We start from the raw sequence: 16925 nt of genomic DNA on the forward strand, positions 1-16925 counted from the left end.
TTCCCCTTCCTCACCTCCTTCTCGTTCTTTATTTCCTTCACATTATTTTCCAGCAGTCTGTAGTATTTGTGCATATTGGTTTGTTTTTAATTCAGCGTGTGTCTCCTATCAATGCAGGGTTCTCCTCATTGTTTGCTAGTATATCTCCTCCTGTTCCTTAACCCAGGGCACATGGTAAACGCTCAATATATTCTTCTTTTTCTAATATTTTTGTTTTACTGGAGTAGAGTTGATTTACAATGTTGTGTTAGCTTCAGGTGTATGGCAAAGGGATTCAGTTACACGTACACATATATTCATTCTTTTTTAAATTCTTTTCTCATACAGGTTATCACAGAATATTGAGTAGAGTTCCCTGTGCTATACAGTAGGTCCTTGTTGGTTATCTATCTTATAAATATCTGGTTCCCTTACTCAACAAGAAAATAATGTAAAGGCTCAGTATTTTCTTGCTGAGTAAAGGAACCAGATATTTTTGGACAAATACTGGCTCGGCTACTTGTGAAGCAGCTGGTCTTAGGTGGATTGTTTTCATCTCTCTAAGCCTTATTCATGAGCTTGAGATAATAATTAGAATCTTGCAGAATTGTGAGCAAGAGAAATAATGTCTAGGCAGCTTCCTAGAACCTGGGTGACCTAGAAAGTGCTCAATCAGTGTGTGCTGAAATTAGTAATGCTGCTGCTGCTGCTAAGTTGCTTCAGTCATGTCCGACTCTCTGTGACCCCATAGACGGAAGCCTACCAGGCTCCCCTGTCCCCAAGATTCTCCAGGCAAAAACACTGGAGTGGGTTGCCATTTCCTTCTCCAATGCATGAAAGTGAAATGTGAAAGGGAAGTTGCTCAGTTGTGTTCGATTCTTAGCGACCCCATGGACTGCAGCCTACCAGGCTCCTCCATCCATGGGATTTTCCAGGCAAGAATACTGGAGTGGGGTGCCATTGCCTTCTCCGAAATTAGTAATACTAGATACTATTTACTGCATACATACTGAGTTGATCACAGAGGACAAAAAGAAAAGAATAAAACAGTATCCCAATACTTCTTGGTTTTCACAGTCCAGTGGAGTGTGCTACTTGGCAGGTATACAGATTGTGCAGCCAGTTCCGCGGAGTTGGGTTGTAGTGACATCCTGAAGGTATTTCACAAACTACCCGTGTGAGAAGATACTGTTTGAGATTCCATGCTGTGGCTTACTATCTATGGAGCTCATGGTTATTACCATGAGGCAACTCAAGAACAGTTTTAGTGATATCTAGTCTCTTAAGTATATTCATGCTTCGATGCTACCATGGCTTTATGGATAGCTTCCTTCTAGAATGAATTTTAGGGGCTTCCCAGGTGGCTCAGACGGTAAAGAAACTGCTTACAATGCAGGAGACCCAGGTTCAATCCCTGGATTGGGAAGATTCCCAGGAAAAGGGAATGGCTACCCACTCCAGTATTCTTGCCTGGAGAATTCAATGGACAGAGAAGCCTGATGGGCTACAGTCCATATGGTTGCAAAGCGTCAGAGATGATTGACTAACACTTTTGTTTTTCAGAATGAATTTTAAGAGCATATCCTGCCATACTGTTAGAATATATGCTAATACTTGCTTCTGTCTATGAATTCATTTAATAGTGTGCTACTCCAGAACGATAATTGAGCAGCTTTCTTTCTTTGTTCTGGGATTCCTTCTACATTACTTTTGACACTTGAGTGAAAGTGTTCTAGGAATTCATTAAAGATAGTATTAGCATCTTGTTCATTTTCTGTATTTTTGAAAAATTATGAACTATTCTTTAGGCAGAACACCTAGTAAATTATAATTCATTTTTCAGATGAGTCCACATACTTCCTACCAAGTTTTGGGTTTTATACTATTTAATTTTATAAAATGGTGTTAGAACAGTTTTAGTTATACAGAGGATGACATGGCTTCTAAGACAAACTATCCAGATATTTGAAAGACTATAGTATTTAACCTGTTTGTGAATTCTTCTGAATATATACCAAGTTGTTTTGCAACTGTTGCAAAATGCTAATGGGCTCTAGCGTATGTATACTTCTGGTGAATTTGACACATGGGTCAGTATAGATAAATGTACCAAGTTCTGTTGGTGATACATCGATAAATTAGACAGTAACCTCTGATTTCCAGAGATGGTATTTTCACATAAAGGAGACAAACATAAAAATTTTAATATGAAGCAGTCCATTACATGATATAAGAAAGAAGCGATGAAGTATAGGAATTCAAAGTGCAGAGAGAAATTATTTCTCTTGTGTGTGATCAAAGAATCCTAATGTATATCTGTGAGTGTGTGTGTGTATGTATGTGTGTGTGTGAGTGTGTGTGTGTGTGTGTTGTCATCTGGGTCATGGGAGGCAGTGCATTCCTTTTATTACTTTAATAACATGAATTTGAATAGTTTGCCAGTTGAAGTTTCTTTCAGGCCCTTAAAATTGGCCAAGAACAGCAATTCAGCTATAAAACATTCAATTTACGGACCATTATTATAGATAAGATACTTAACTCTATTTTATTTAAACTCATGACCTTTCCACTAATTGAAAAGCATCAGAAAAGCACCAGCTTATGTAGTAACTAATGATGTCTTTGTAGAAATTACTGAATTAAATTTTGTCATTTAGACTGGCTACGTTGTGGTTTTCACTTCATTTGTAAACTAACTTCTTTATAATTTGATGTGTTTTGTATATTAAATATGTACCAGCATTTCAGATATGTTCATGGGGAGCAGTTGCTCAACTGTTTCAGGTAATTCACTGAAAAGAGTGCTTGATGGTCCCAGTAATAAACATCTCCAATTGCACTATTCCCCTGCATGCGTACTCTCCTTGCTTCCAACTCACAGCAGTCCTGCAAAAGCTTATTCTTGCTTACATCTATTGTAATATTTATTGTGTTATCTTACTATTGAGAGTGTACTTTGCATTCGGTGCTTTTTTAAAAATTGGAGGATAATTGCTTACAAAATACTGTGTTGGCCTATACCATTCATCCACATGAATCAGCCATAGGTATGCATATGTGCCCTCCCTCCTGAACCCCCCTCTCATATCCCACCCCATCCCACCCCTCTAGGTTGTCACAGAGCACTGGGTTGAGCTGCCTGTGTCACACAGCGAGTTCCTACTTGCTCTTTATATGGCAATGTATATGTTTCCATGCTGTCCTCTCAATTTGTCTCACCCTGTCCTTACCCCACTGTGTCCACAAGTCTGTTTTCTATGTATTCATCTCCATTGCTGCCCTGCAGATAGGTTTATTAATACCATCTTTCTAGATTCCATACACAGTACATTAGATTGTGAGACAATTAATACAAATGGTAATAAGAGATACAGATCTATATGTTTCACAGATTATCTCATTTCATTCTCATAGTAGCTCTATAAAATGCGTACTTCATTCATCCCCATTTTATGGAAGAAGAAGCTGAGGCAGTCATACTGCTGAAACCTGGAAGAATCAGTATTCAGACCCAGGCCATCTGGCTTGCAAAGCCCACACTTTTAATCGTGATGTTGTTCTGCTCCTAAGAACTGGAAAAAAAGAAAATTGATGAAATCTTTTTTTTTTTTAATACTAGACAAAAAGAAAATGAATGAAATCTATAATTCTAGTTTATTATTTTAAACCTGGTGGATGATCCTATCCCATTGTGATCACTGCAGTGGACGGCAAGAATTACTAATAGGACTCCATATCACTTTGTTTTCTAATCTTATTATAAAAGAAATGTTTTGGTCAATTGATTTTGTAACCTGCAGATGGAAAAATATGATTTACGTTATGTGGAATTTTGCTATAAAATACTGAGAAAGCTTAAACTACAGTTAATGCTTTACTACCTCCTTATAGATCACACAGAAAGATTTCCATCTATTGTAGTGTAAGGATAGCTCTTCTATTCTTGAGTATATTGAAAGGTTGATGTCAGTTTTTAGGTGTAGTGGGGAAAAGATGAACTCTTGGGCAAAAGAAAATATAGCTTCTTTATTTATTGTATTTGATATTTCTCATGAGTTTTCACTTATTAGTGGGGTCAGTATGGGGAAGGAGTGTGTCAGTTAGGATGCAGGAGTCAAGGGAAGTGAAGCAGATTTGCCAGTAACCGTACCTCAGTATTAAGTATTTCTTCCAGCTAGGAAACTTAGTCTCTTTCTAACAAATGCTTGGTCTTGCATTTCTCCTCCCGCTCCCATCTGCTTCTCCCCAAGAGGGCAGTCTGGAATGTGTGTGCCCTGGGGGTGATGGAGATGACTTTCAGCCATGCCTCATCCTACTGACCATGCGCTGCGCCTTGGGCCCTACTGATCTCTGTCTGGCTGGTCTGATCCTCACTTGTGTAAGACTAGTTGCATTTGGTGTCTGGAGGTACTGTGCTGGTACCCGTCCCTGAAGCCCGTATATTCCAGCCGTTTGTCTCTGATCTTCAAGTTCCTCTGCTTCTTTGGGTCCCAAGACTGTGCTCATCCACTGGTTCCCTGTGAGGTTACCGAAACACCTGGGTTACCCATCAAGCACCCCCAGGCCCCAGGGTGACCACTGGCATTTTCTCAGGCTACCCATCTAGCCGTATGCACCCTCCACCAATGCAACAATTTTACTTCTGTTCCAATTTGGGCAGAGTGCCAACCCCAGCTTGGGACTGTCTTAGAGACTCCCCTCCTCACCTGCTTGCCGGAGCTGGGCAGACATTCCTCAGTTCCCCCTCGTTTTACCCCACAGGAGTGGGGGCAGCTACCACAGTGGTTTCTATCTTACCTGCCTGCTTCAGCCTTCGTTCTTCCCATGCCTTACAGGAGTGGGAAGGCAGGAGCCTCTGGGCCCAGGCGTCCTCAGCAGAAGGGCTTGTCTGTTTCTCTTGCAGCGAGAGGAAACTATTTTGCATCTCCCAGGCTTTTGATAATAGGAACCCTGAAGCAACAGGAGTTGGGATTTACTGAAGATGAAAGTACAGCCACCTAAATTATGACAATACCATCCTTTGTGTGCTTCTTTTTGGTGTTTTGATTGAAAGCACCCTTTTCTTGTTGGAGTCTGACAATACCAACCAGTCAGGATACCCTAGCTCAATGTTTGGAGCTGCAAACATAGACTGTGTTTTATAGAATGAACCAAATGCCCAGATTTCTGAAACTTTATTACCTATCTAACTCTTATTTCTGTCAGACTTCTAGTTTAGTCAGCTTGTATATTTTCAGTTTGTAACATATTAGCTAGCAGGGTTCGTATTATGCGGTTCTTTAGAATCTTCTAGATCGAGGGTCCCAACTCCGCTCATGGTCTGTGGCCTGTTAGGAACTGGGCTGCACAGCAGCAGGTGAGCCGCAGGCAAGCAAGCAAAGCCTCGTCTGTATTTACAGCCGCTCCCCATCACTCGCATTACCACCTGAGCTCCGCCTCCTATCAGATCAGCGGAATATAATGTGCTTGAACCATCCCGGAACCATTGTGCCAAAAAGGTTGGGGACCAGCCAACCTTTTGTTGTTCTGTTCACCCAGCGGAGTGCTGGGCATATCAAACAGAAGTTCAGTATCCTGTTTTTGTGGATTCCTGACCCACTGGATGACTCTTATTTTTTGTTTTAAGAATAAAGGTAAAAAAAAAAAAAAAAGAAAAAAAAAAGAATAAAGGTAAAACTGGCTGGATAAAATTAGCATTATTGCTATTATTATTATTATTGATTAGGATTGGGCTTGGAGCATGTAACAAGGTGCCCAAACAAATGGTAACTTGAACAAAAGAAGGTTTTGTTTTGTTTTGTTCCATCCTAGTGTCATGAGAAGATATTTGAAGGCTTCGTTATCCAGATAAAGGATGGCAGGGTGGAAGCCTTTGATTCTTTTGATCTTTCACTCCTAGTCAAAAAGTGGGTGTTGTTGCCTTCATCCCAGACATCCTGAAGTACAAAGACAGGTACAAGGTACATGCCAGCTAGTAAATCCCGCTGAAAGAATCTTCCACAGAAGCTCCACCCAGTGATTGACATACTTCTTATTGGCCAGGCCTTATCTCACATGACCACCTCTGGCTGTCTTACTGATTTTATGGTGTAACCAGAGTTACAATAGATATTTACTTCTTTCAATTTAAAAGAATTTTAAATTCTTAGAATTTAAAGCTAATTCTACTAACAAATACCCCCAGATATGAGGGTCTAACTCTGTGGTTTTGTTTTTACTTGAAATACATATTAGTCAAAGGATATAACTGGTCAGTTACAGGTCTGGCATGCTGTGATTCATGGGGTCGCAAAGAGTCAGACACGACTGAGCGACTGAACTGACTGACTGACTGACAGGTTATTACTTGTGTTTTGTATAGCCATTCATTGAGAAAGATAGTTTGTAATATATACTAAGATCATATTGTTACCTATTCACTAATATTTGATTTTTCATTCATTCATTTATATATACTTTAAAGAATAATTTGCTTGTTTGTATTTGTGATCTTTTTCTTTCCCCCTCAAGTCATAGTTATGTGGTTTTAAATTATAGACATGTTTTAGTGCAATTAACAGGATAATAATCTGATCTTATTCTATATTACACAAGACTGGGTGGTTGTCTGAATCTTTACTTAAGGAGAACAGCTTATAGAATATAATATCTTAAGTGTTTTATTTGCTAAATATAAACTGTGTTAAGATAATCAGTTTTTAAGTATGGAGACGCTCAGCATTTTTCTCATAAATTACTATCAGTATATCCTTGATATTTTTAGAAGCAACATTTTAAACATCAAAACCAGCTTTAATTTTTTTCTTTTGATGTAAATTAAAATTTCATATATCACTGTCAGCTTATAGTAGGAAGAAATAAGCTAGTTTAAAAAAACAACTTGAAAATTTTGCATTTTTAAAAGGGCATATGCACAACTGATAATGTTATAATAAATTATCAATAATTAATGTGGAAAGAAAATAATTTTAGCTCCTGAAATGTTGGTCATGTCTTCCAAGATTCAGAATTAAGTATTTTAAATAATAAATTTAGTAAAATTTACTATTAAAAATAATAGTAAAAATATTTACTAAATGTTTACTAGATGTACTCAAAAATTTATGGTAATTTTATACTAAGCACTGATAATTTTCCTAGTCTGCTTATATTCCCAAAGTAAATTTTTAAGTTATATGATAGAATTTTTGTCCAAAAAACTGTCTTTGTAACTTTTTCACATTATTAGTCACATTCACTGAATATCATAACTATCTTCACTGCCATGTTACCCCCCCAATCTCTTCTACTACAAAAAAAAAAAAGATTTTTTTACATGTACCAAGTTTTCCAGTGTACAATAATTCTTGTTAGAAATGGGAATTATTAACTATCCTTTTTGTTTTTTAAGTGTGTTCTTAATATAATGTGTAAGCTAAGCTCCAAGGAGGAAACACTGTCCAGCTTTTATTTCCTGATATGACTCTTTATTTTATTTTTTAGATTCTGCAGAATTGTGAGAGATGAAAGGAGAAGCTTCAAAATACCCATTAGAATTTTTATTTTTCATTTGAAATTCCTTTAAATAGTTGGACATTATTTTTAAAAGCATTTTGAATGTCCAGAGAGATAAAGGAATTTTTATAAACAAATTCCCTGGCAGGAGTTGTGTTATGTGCTATATATTTCAGGCTAATAATAAGGGCTTACTGTGGGTCAGTATGTCATATCCCAGTGGTGTCTGGTGAGATGGAGGGTTATCTTATATGTCAGCTAGCTAACCCTGTGAACAATTTTGAACAGGCAAGATAATGGGACTGAATTCTGAAATGAGGGTTGAAATGTACTGGAATATTGTCACACATGAGAACAATAACTTTTTAAAATAAATGTAGTCACCTTCTGACATCATTAAGCATATTTGATAATTCTTAATGGGGTATATTTTAAGTGGATAGATTGGGTCAAGTATAAAGAGAATCATATATAATGGTATGTTTAAGATTAAAAAAAAATCACAAACTATCATGCGCAAGAGATTTTTATTAATAGAAAGCTGCTGAGAAAAAAATTGAAACTTTTTTCTTCTCTATTGTGATTACTAAATTAGCAGTACCTATTACTAAGTAAATTTTCAGCTTCTTACTTACAATATTAAGTTTTGAATATAAAATTACTTCTACTCAAGCATAGATACAATAATATAGAAAAATTTTTAATTATTTTGTTTTACTGTGTTTCCTGATTAGTATCTTCATAAACCATTACATAAAATGTTAATGTCTTTTTTTAGATCACTAATTCTTTGAAAGATTTTTAAATTCAGTCATCCTTTGTATTTCCCTCAAATATTACACTTAATTTTGAGAAAAAGTTTGTGTGTGTATGTGTGTGTATAAAATGAACCTTAAGAAAATACTTTAAATGTAGATGTGAATTGCTTGATTTGAATTGAACAAGATAATCCACATTAATACACTTGTGGCTTATAAATTGGAATTTTAGGAGATGTATAGATTTGGTGTGTAATCTAAGTATGTTGAAGTGGGATAAGATGATAAAGATTTTTACACCATCTTATACACCTTTTATTACTTAGGATTTACTCTTATAAAAGGCAGTTTTGTATGCACAATGGATTTTGTGTAAACATATGTAGACATATGCTTATATTTTTGAAGCCCATGGTATTGTGAGCATCATAAATGGGTGATTTAAGAAGCCTTTGGTCAGCCAGCAGAGGCCACTCACAGCTTGCTACTAAAACAGAACAGCAGAGTGAAACTCTTTCTTTAATCACTATTGGCCATCATTCTGAGCTGGTTAATTTTTAGTTCCTTACTCTAAAAAAAAGAAAAATTACCATGGAGCAGTGTGAAAAACAGTTGTTGCTGTATTTGTTCTTTAATTATATAGTGATTAATCTTTTCTATTAAATCTTTTAGATCATCGTTTTGTAGACCAGAAATGAGGATTTATACACTTAATAATTAGAAGCATTATTATTCTAATAGGCCAATAATTCTAAATTCTTAATTATTAATGCTGACTTATTTTAACTAGGAAAAACTGTTTAAAGTGAAGACGTAAAACAATTACATTGTTTAGTCTTAGAATGAAAATATAAGAATTGCTAATGTTGTCATATATCTACATGTATGTTTGTTTGTATATTTCCGTATCTTCATCAGCTTAGCATAACATGCATTTTAAGAATTGTTTTAAAGATATATATGCACTGCTGTTACTTGAAAAGGTACTAAGATTACTTCCAGATTACCTGGAATCTGTTGTCACCACTTGATGTGACGCTAGCAGCTGAAAGGTTAGCATCTTCCCTTTGACACATACGATTTCTGCCAGGATGACTAATCCTCTATTGAAAGCCTTGAGCTTCTCTGTGCTTTATTTCCTGTGATTTTTTTTTTAATAATTCTTTATAAAACCTTTCTGGATTGAAGGTGTAATCTCACATTTACATTGTTATCCGCTTTTGAAGGAAAAAAATAGCCCAACTTCTCTAATTGTCCAAGTTCCTTCACATATTCTCATCATGAAATGTTTAGTCCTCTCCAGCGCAGTTTTTAATTTTTTTCACTACTTTGCCTTGTGGTGGAGCCGTTTGTTATTCTTGTTAGTCTATCTGTAACATGGACTGACAACCTTGTTTGAGATGCCATGCTCACACTTGCCTATATTTAAAATAGCCCCGTGGGGTACCCCGAAGTCGCAAGACCAGAATGTCCTTGGATGTATATTTATAGGCTGAAGAGTTTCCAACAATATAATCTCCATTCAAGTCAGTATCTCCCGTGGCAAGTTCCCCAACACAGGAAACACTTGCTTTGGTGTATTCTCTCCTTTGTGTGGTCCTCTGTGGGGGGCAATTGGGAATAGAAAGCTGAGGTTCAGATCTTGTTTAGTCTTAGTAATCTGAGTGTTACGTGCCCTCACCTCAGTGGGTATTACTTTCTTCATCTAGTGTCTATTCACTTTAGCCACCTTGCCCGTGAAAACTTACCTTACAAGCTGGCAACACTGATAAAAGACTGATGACAATGTAATTGTCATCATTAATCACAACAGGATTTCTACACATTCTATTAATTCTTGATGTGTCATCAGTGGTCATTATCACACTCTCTTTGTTGGGTTGTTCATGCTTACATCGTCCCAAGAAGGGTTGAAAACTGCATAGTAAAAGTATAATGGGACAGTGTGGACCCTTTAACCTTGACAATCAGGTAAAAGTCATCAGATTCACTCACTGTGATACATCTCTACTATGAAAATGAAAGTCATTCCGTCCTGTCTGACTCTTTGTGACCCCATGGACTATAATAGAGTCCATGGAATTCTCCAGGCCAGAATACTGGAGTGGGTAGCCTTTCCCTTTCCCTTCTCCAGAGGATCTTCCCAATCCAAGGATCAAACCCAGGGCTCCCGCATTGCGGGCAGATTCTTTACCAGCTGAGCCACAAGTGAAGCCCAGGAATGCTGGAGTGAGCATCCTATCCCTTCTCCAGTGGATCTTCCCAGCCCAGGAATTGAACCAGGGTCTCCTGCATTGTGAGCGGATTCTTTACCAACTGAGCTTTCAGGGAAGCCTTACATCTCTACTATAATATAATCTAATTAACACAAAGGTTAAGAAAGTAGTTGCTGCTAATAAGACGGTTTTTTTCTCCCTGAAAGTCTTAACCAGTGTGAACTCAGCTAATAAGAGCAAGATTGGTTGTGAATGTCTTATACATAAAGATGAATAATGATGTGAACCTAGTACATCTTTCTGTAATGTTACTAGATTTTATAAAATCCCAAATTCTGAGGCATCTTCTTAATTGGAAAACCAAACTCTAGTGTACAAATTTAATAATTTAGTACAACAGTTTTTGCAATCTCGGGTAATTCAGTTGTTCTCAGAAATGATCTTCCATCCCGTATATTCTTTCCAGAAGGACATCATTGTCTGACGCTAATACTTCTGGTGGGCTCAGATCCAGCACCTTATCTGCACACATTAGGCATTCTACTTTCGCCTATTACTTTTTTAGTTTCTTATAACCAGTGAAGAGAATTTTGTAGTCTACTATGTGAATTCACAGGGCTTCCCTGGTGGCTCAGTAGTAAAGAATCTGCCTGCCAGCGCAGGAGACACGGGTTCAATCCCTGGGTCAGGAAGATCCCACGGAGAAGGAAATGCCAACCCAATCCAATATTCTTGCCTGGAAAATCCCACGGACAGAGGAGCCTGGCAGGCTACAGTCCATGAGGTCACAAAGAGTTGGACACAACTTAGCAACTAAATAACAACAACATATAAATTCCCATTTACTTTAATAATAGTCTAGACAAATGAAAGTAAAATATGGATTAGTGCATGAATTATTTACTCACCTTTCTTAGGGGGAAAAAAACCCCTTCAAATTAGAGGAGTCTCTTAACACAGGACTTTATCATGATATCATAAAGATTAGTGATCTTTGTAACAGTATAACTAAATCAATGTAACAATCAATGTAGATCAATGTAACAATATAACTAAAATCACCCAACTGAATGGAAACCACATACCACTCATTATATAGTAAATCTCGACATGATTTTATGTGCACAGTAATAACTAGTAAATATCTGTTGAATTGTTTCCAGTAGAGCAGTTTGGGGTTTAGAACAAGGAGGAATCAGCTATTGCATCAGAAGCCGGAGAGGGATCACAGTGGGAAGCAGAGATGAGATAAGAGAGGGTTTTGAATGCATTTCTTATTAGCTTTAGTTTTGCTTTCAGTGAAAAGCTATGGATGGCTCTGGCATGAGAAAATCAACACATTGAAAAGCAGTGATTTAGAAAGTTGAGTTTGGTGAGTTGGTAAGATGAATTGGAGAAGGGAGAAAGAAATTGCATACAACTCCCTTCTCACAGGTGATTTTCTTCCCCCTTATCCCTCTGAAATCAGATCACTACTTTGTTTCCCTTTAATCTTATAAATGATATCTATTTATACTACCTGAATTTGTCCCTTTGTTGTGTTTACTTTCAAAGTTATCCTAAAGTAATTTCCACTCTTGTATATGTTATGTTAAAAGTAATTCTAAGGTTATTTTCTTGAATGTTTTCCATCCTCAAATAAATTGCACCTTTTGTGAATTGTGACCGTTCTGTATTATATATGAGAATAGATAACACAGTGAAATATTTTATTCATTCTCCCAACTATCTTGTGCCAGTTTTTTAGAACACCAATATAAAACTCAGTTGCCCTCATGGGGAATATTTTGGAGAATCTTTCTCTATTCTCTTGTGTGTGATTAAAAGATGGACACTTGACATATTCATTTTAACAACTATGAATTAAAATCAACTATTCCAAAATGTTTAGAATATTATTTTCTTCCACTTATTTTTAAATGAAGATCAATGTATAGACTAGCAACTACAGTAAGTTTCCTTCTACCTCTTTGCTTTCGTCTCCTTAACTTCTTGTCCCTAGGTTTTAAAGTTCTATTGTTAAGCTCCTTTTTGTTGAGTTGTTTTCCTTAATATCTGTCACATGTATTTGACTGACACATTTGTTGAATGTACCAGGGGGCCTTCATGCAGAGCCTGCTAAACTTAAAAGGCTTGTTTCTTTCTTCTGAGAAATTGAGTCAAATTAATAATGGTTCTTCGAGAAGTAGGAAACTTCTGGGTCTTGACAAACTGGCAGGGAGGCTCAGACAATGTCTCCCTGCAGCCTGGAGGCCAGGCAGATTTGATTGAGCAGTCCTCACAAAACTGAAAGGCCTTCTTTTGAGTGGCAGCCTGCCACCCTAAGTGTTTGTCATTGTAGGCACTGAAGCAGAATAACATTTGGAAGGCAAATAAAATATAATTGTAAGTGAAAGAAAAGTTGGAGGAGAATGCCTCTACTAGAGGCAGAGAAAGAAGCCTGGACGGATGGTTTCTTGGGTTTGTGTGGCGACATAACACATCATGAATTTATAGAAGGAATCTTACTTGTGGAGGACATAAGTGAGCTATCATCCATATTGAATAAACTCATTATTAATCTCATAGGACTGTTGTGTGTCAGGATTTGGAAAGTAACTCATTCACCCATCTTAATTATAGAAGAATGGAATGAGATGCAGTGGGTTTGGTAATAGTAACAAAATGAAAATGAGATATAAAGCCAACTGTTTTATCTTTGAAGGAAAGTCATAATATCAGTGTTAATAAATCAGTGATAGAAAAAATAAGAAATTTCTTTTAACATCTCTAATAAAATTGAGAAAGATACTTTGTCATTGAAGTCATTTGGCTAAATTTCCCTTATATGGGTTCGTGTTGACCTTATGAATTTTGATGGTGGTACTTGTACAGCTACTATTACATTTTCATCTAGCACTGCTATATTGTGATCTTCTGAGGTTGCTAAGTTGATTGTAAACAACAGTAGTAAGACTGAGACCCCTGTGATCTTCATTATAGTTTATTTCACAGTCTAATAAGGTCAGAAGTTGACACAAACGCTATGCTACCCAGAGACCATTATTCCTATCGAACTTTAATTTTTTTAACAATTTGCGTATAAGCAGAGGTAATGAAAACAAATATGCTTACTTTATTTAGGATTGTAGTCACTATTGACGTAGTAATATTTAACAAATGAATCATAAAATTTCAGAGCATATAGTGTGTTGTTTAAGGTTATTATCAGTAAATATTGGCTAATTATATAAATGATTATCTCAAGAGTTTTAAGAAACAACAAGAACTGGATTGTGGAGCTACTGTTTCTCATGAAGAACAGAAAACCTGTTTCCTGTCTGGCCTTGTGAAATAAAATCAACTTTTGGTAACAAACTTTACAACATGAATATCTTATAGGTTATTTAAGGAGTTATGATTTTTAAAAATTTGTCATTTCTTTCTAAGACATTTTTGAAATAACTGGAAGGCATCTTTTTTAAGAGAATAAAATAATCACCATACTCGAATGTTTACTAGAAATTAATAATTTGACCTGATATTTTAAATTGCTTCATTTTATTTTTAGAAAGATTAACCCTGAATTATAACTTTTAGGAAGAATTTTATAAGAATGTTTCTTGATATTTTATAATTCTTTGAAGTAACTACTAATAATCAATTGTATTAAACACATGTTTTCAAGTTTAAAACACACTGAAACTCTAGGATAGCCCTGATTTTCATAAGCTGAATTCTGTACTAAGATCTTATTGTTCGGTCGCCAAGTCATATCTGACTCTGCAACCCTATGGACTACAGCATTCCAGGCTACCCTGTCCCTCACCATCTCCCGGAGTTTGCCCAAGTCATGTCCATTGAATCAGTGATGCCATCCAACCATGTCATCCTCTGTCACCCTCTTCTCATTCTGCCTCCAATCTTTCCCAGCATCAAGGTCTTTTCCAGTGAGTCGGGTCTTTGCATGAGGTGGCCAAAGTATCAGAAATTCAGCTTCAGCTTCCAATGAGTATTCAGGGTTAATTTCCTTTAAGACTGGCTGGTTTGATCTCCTTGCTGTCTAAGAGACTCAAGAGTCCTCCAGCACTACACTTGGCAAGTATCAATTCTTCGGCACTCAGCCTTCTTTATGGTGCAGCTTTCACATCCATACATGACTACTGGAAAGACCATAGCCTTGACTATATGGACCTTCGTCAGCAAAGTGTTGTCTTTGCTTTTTAACACACTGTCTAGGTTTGTCATAACTTTTCTTCCAAGAAGCAAGAGTCTTCTAATTTCGTAGCTGCAGTCACCATATGCATGATTTTAGACCCCCAAGAAGAGGAAATCTACCACTGTTTCCAACTTTTCCCCTTCTATTTGCTATGAAGTGATGGGACCGGATGTCATAATCTTAGTTTTTTTAATTGAGTTTTAAGCCAGTTTTTTCACTCTCCTTCATCACTCTCATCAAGACGTTCTTTAGTTCCTCTTTGCTTTCTGCCATTCGAGTGGTATTGTCTGCACGTCTAAGGTTGTTGATATTTCTCCTGGCAGTCTTTATTCTGCCTTGTAACTCATCCAGCCCAGCATTTCGCATGATGTGCTCTGTGTATAAGTTAAATAAACAGAGTGACAATAAACAGCTTTGTCATACTCCTTTCTCAATCTCTCTCACCTTTTTGGTAAAGGTGTCTAATCCCTAAAGTAGCAAAAGATTCCCATTATTAGAATATTTTACTCCGGAGGCAGACCAGTGTCATTGACCTGAAAAGATTATCATATATAGATCTCAGTGTTCGTTTCATTTTTAAGAATTCTAAATTATGCCTATTTGAATATCTTTAAAAGTAAAACCAAAACTGACTTGAAATAATGAAATGGGATATTTACATCTTTTTAAAAGGGGGACTATGTACTAGGTAAATATGTAGACTCATTTAAATATCTACATTTGCTATTATAAATCTTCTGTGAGTTGTTTACAGCAATTGAATTGTGCTCATAGTTTCTACATATGATTTCTGAGAAATATATAGTATGATTATTTCTGACTAGATTGAAAGCTTACATTTGTATTGTGGTATAAATTAGTTATAAATTCTGTTTTATTGTATTCAGTTGCTTTGTTTTTCTTTGGGCAATTTATCACATGGGTGTATGTGAAATTCTTTCATTTATTAAATTTCAGATTATGTATCTCAAGCCAGAGCAAGACTTAAACATTTTTCCATAAGTATAGCTGCAGGTAAACAAGCAATTTTAGCCCTGAAAATAGCTTCTGCTTCTGTCAACATGTTGTTTATTTTTTCTCTGAGATAAAAAGTTCAGTTTTCTGATATTTGTACCGAGATAAAGTCAGTAAACAAGATTAATATAGTGTGGAAAAGGTTGTCAGCAGCCCTGGCAAAGGAAATAAGTTGCCTGTACATAGAACATACTGTAAACTGAATAAAAGTGTCAGGTCCACCCTGAGATAATGTGATCATGAACCTCTAACAAAGCATGACATAGGCACAGTCGGCTTTTCTCATAGCCACAGTGTAGAAAATGGATTACTGCATTCCAGGGTTACCCACTGGCGGAGCATGAAACCTCATTCTGAGATGAATGCAGGATGTAGTCCTGGAGTTGAGCCACATGTTTACCTGTGGTGCTCAAACCGTAGGGTTATTAATGTCATCATCTGTGCACATTTGCAGTATTTGCAATTCTTGGAATTTCAGTGTGTGCTGGCATCCTTGTTACCTGAGTGAAAGAAGATGAAATACATTGTTGAAAGTGTTCGTTTCTCTTCAGAGGCATTTGTTGCCTCATCATGCCCTTCTGGATTCTGTATGTTAAGTGGCACTCCTATAATTATAGAGGGTTTTTTTTTTTTTTAATATGATGAAGCATAACGTAAAGCCTTAAGTTTTAACTTTATCTCTTGTCAGTTGTGATTGTGGATTCATTCTTGCATGATGCTATGTTTATGTTCCTTTTGAGAACCCTCTATTACATAGAAAAGTTGTGACATGGAAAATAGGAATAGCTTGCATTATCAAAAAAGTTGAACCTTTAATTCTCTATTAGGTTTTTACTTTGATTTAGAAATAAAGGCATAAAATTTTTTCTCTTAAATGAAATCATTGTTCTATGTAAATACACAGATAATTCCTAACTTTATGGGAAAATTATAAAAAGGACTATTCACTGCTCCCTTGATTTAAGTTTTTGTATGCATTTTTTATACACAGTTAATTTATAATGTTGCATTAGTTTCAAGTGTACAGCAAAGTGATTCAGTTATATATATTTACATGTATATATTCTTTTCCATTGTAAGTTATTACAAGATAATAAATATACTTTCCTGTGCTATACAGCAGATCCTTGTTGCTCATCTGTTTTTCGTAGAGCAGTATGTATATATTAATTTGTATGCATTTAAGTGTGTGCTTTATAATACATGTCATTTACATTTAAGAATTAAATACAAAGATGTTCTAGAAAATACCATCTTCTCAACACT

At 36.2% G+C, this 16925-nt stretch overlaps 1 protein-coding gene across 1 annotated transcript in view; it reads left to right on the forward strand.

The window, feature by feature from the left end:
• GPATCH2 (G-patch domain containing 2) overlaps positions 1–16925 on the forward strand; it is a 197276-nt gene that overhangs the window by 96683 nt on the left and 83668 nt on the right. The window lies entirely within an intron of this gene.

Source organism: Oryx dammah, unplaced genomic scaffold, assembly GCF_014754425.2.
Source record: "Oryx dammah isolate SB20612 unplaced genomic scaffold, SCBI_Odam_1.1 HiC_scaffold_21, whole genome shotgun sequence".
NCBI lineage: Eukaryota > Metazoa > Chordata > Mammalia > Artiodactyla > Bovidae > Oryx > Oryx dammah.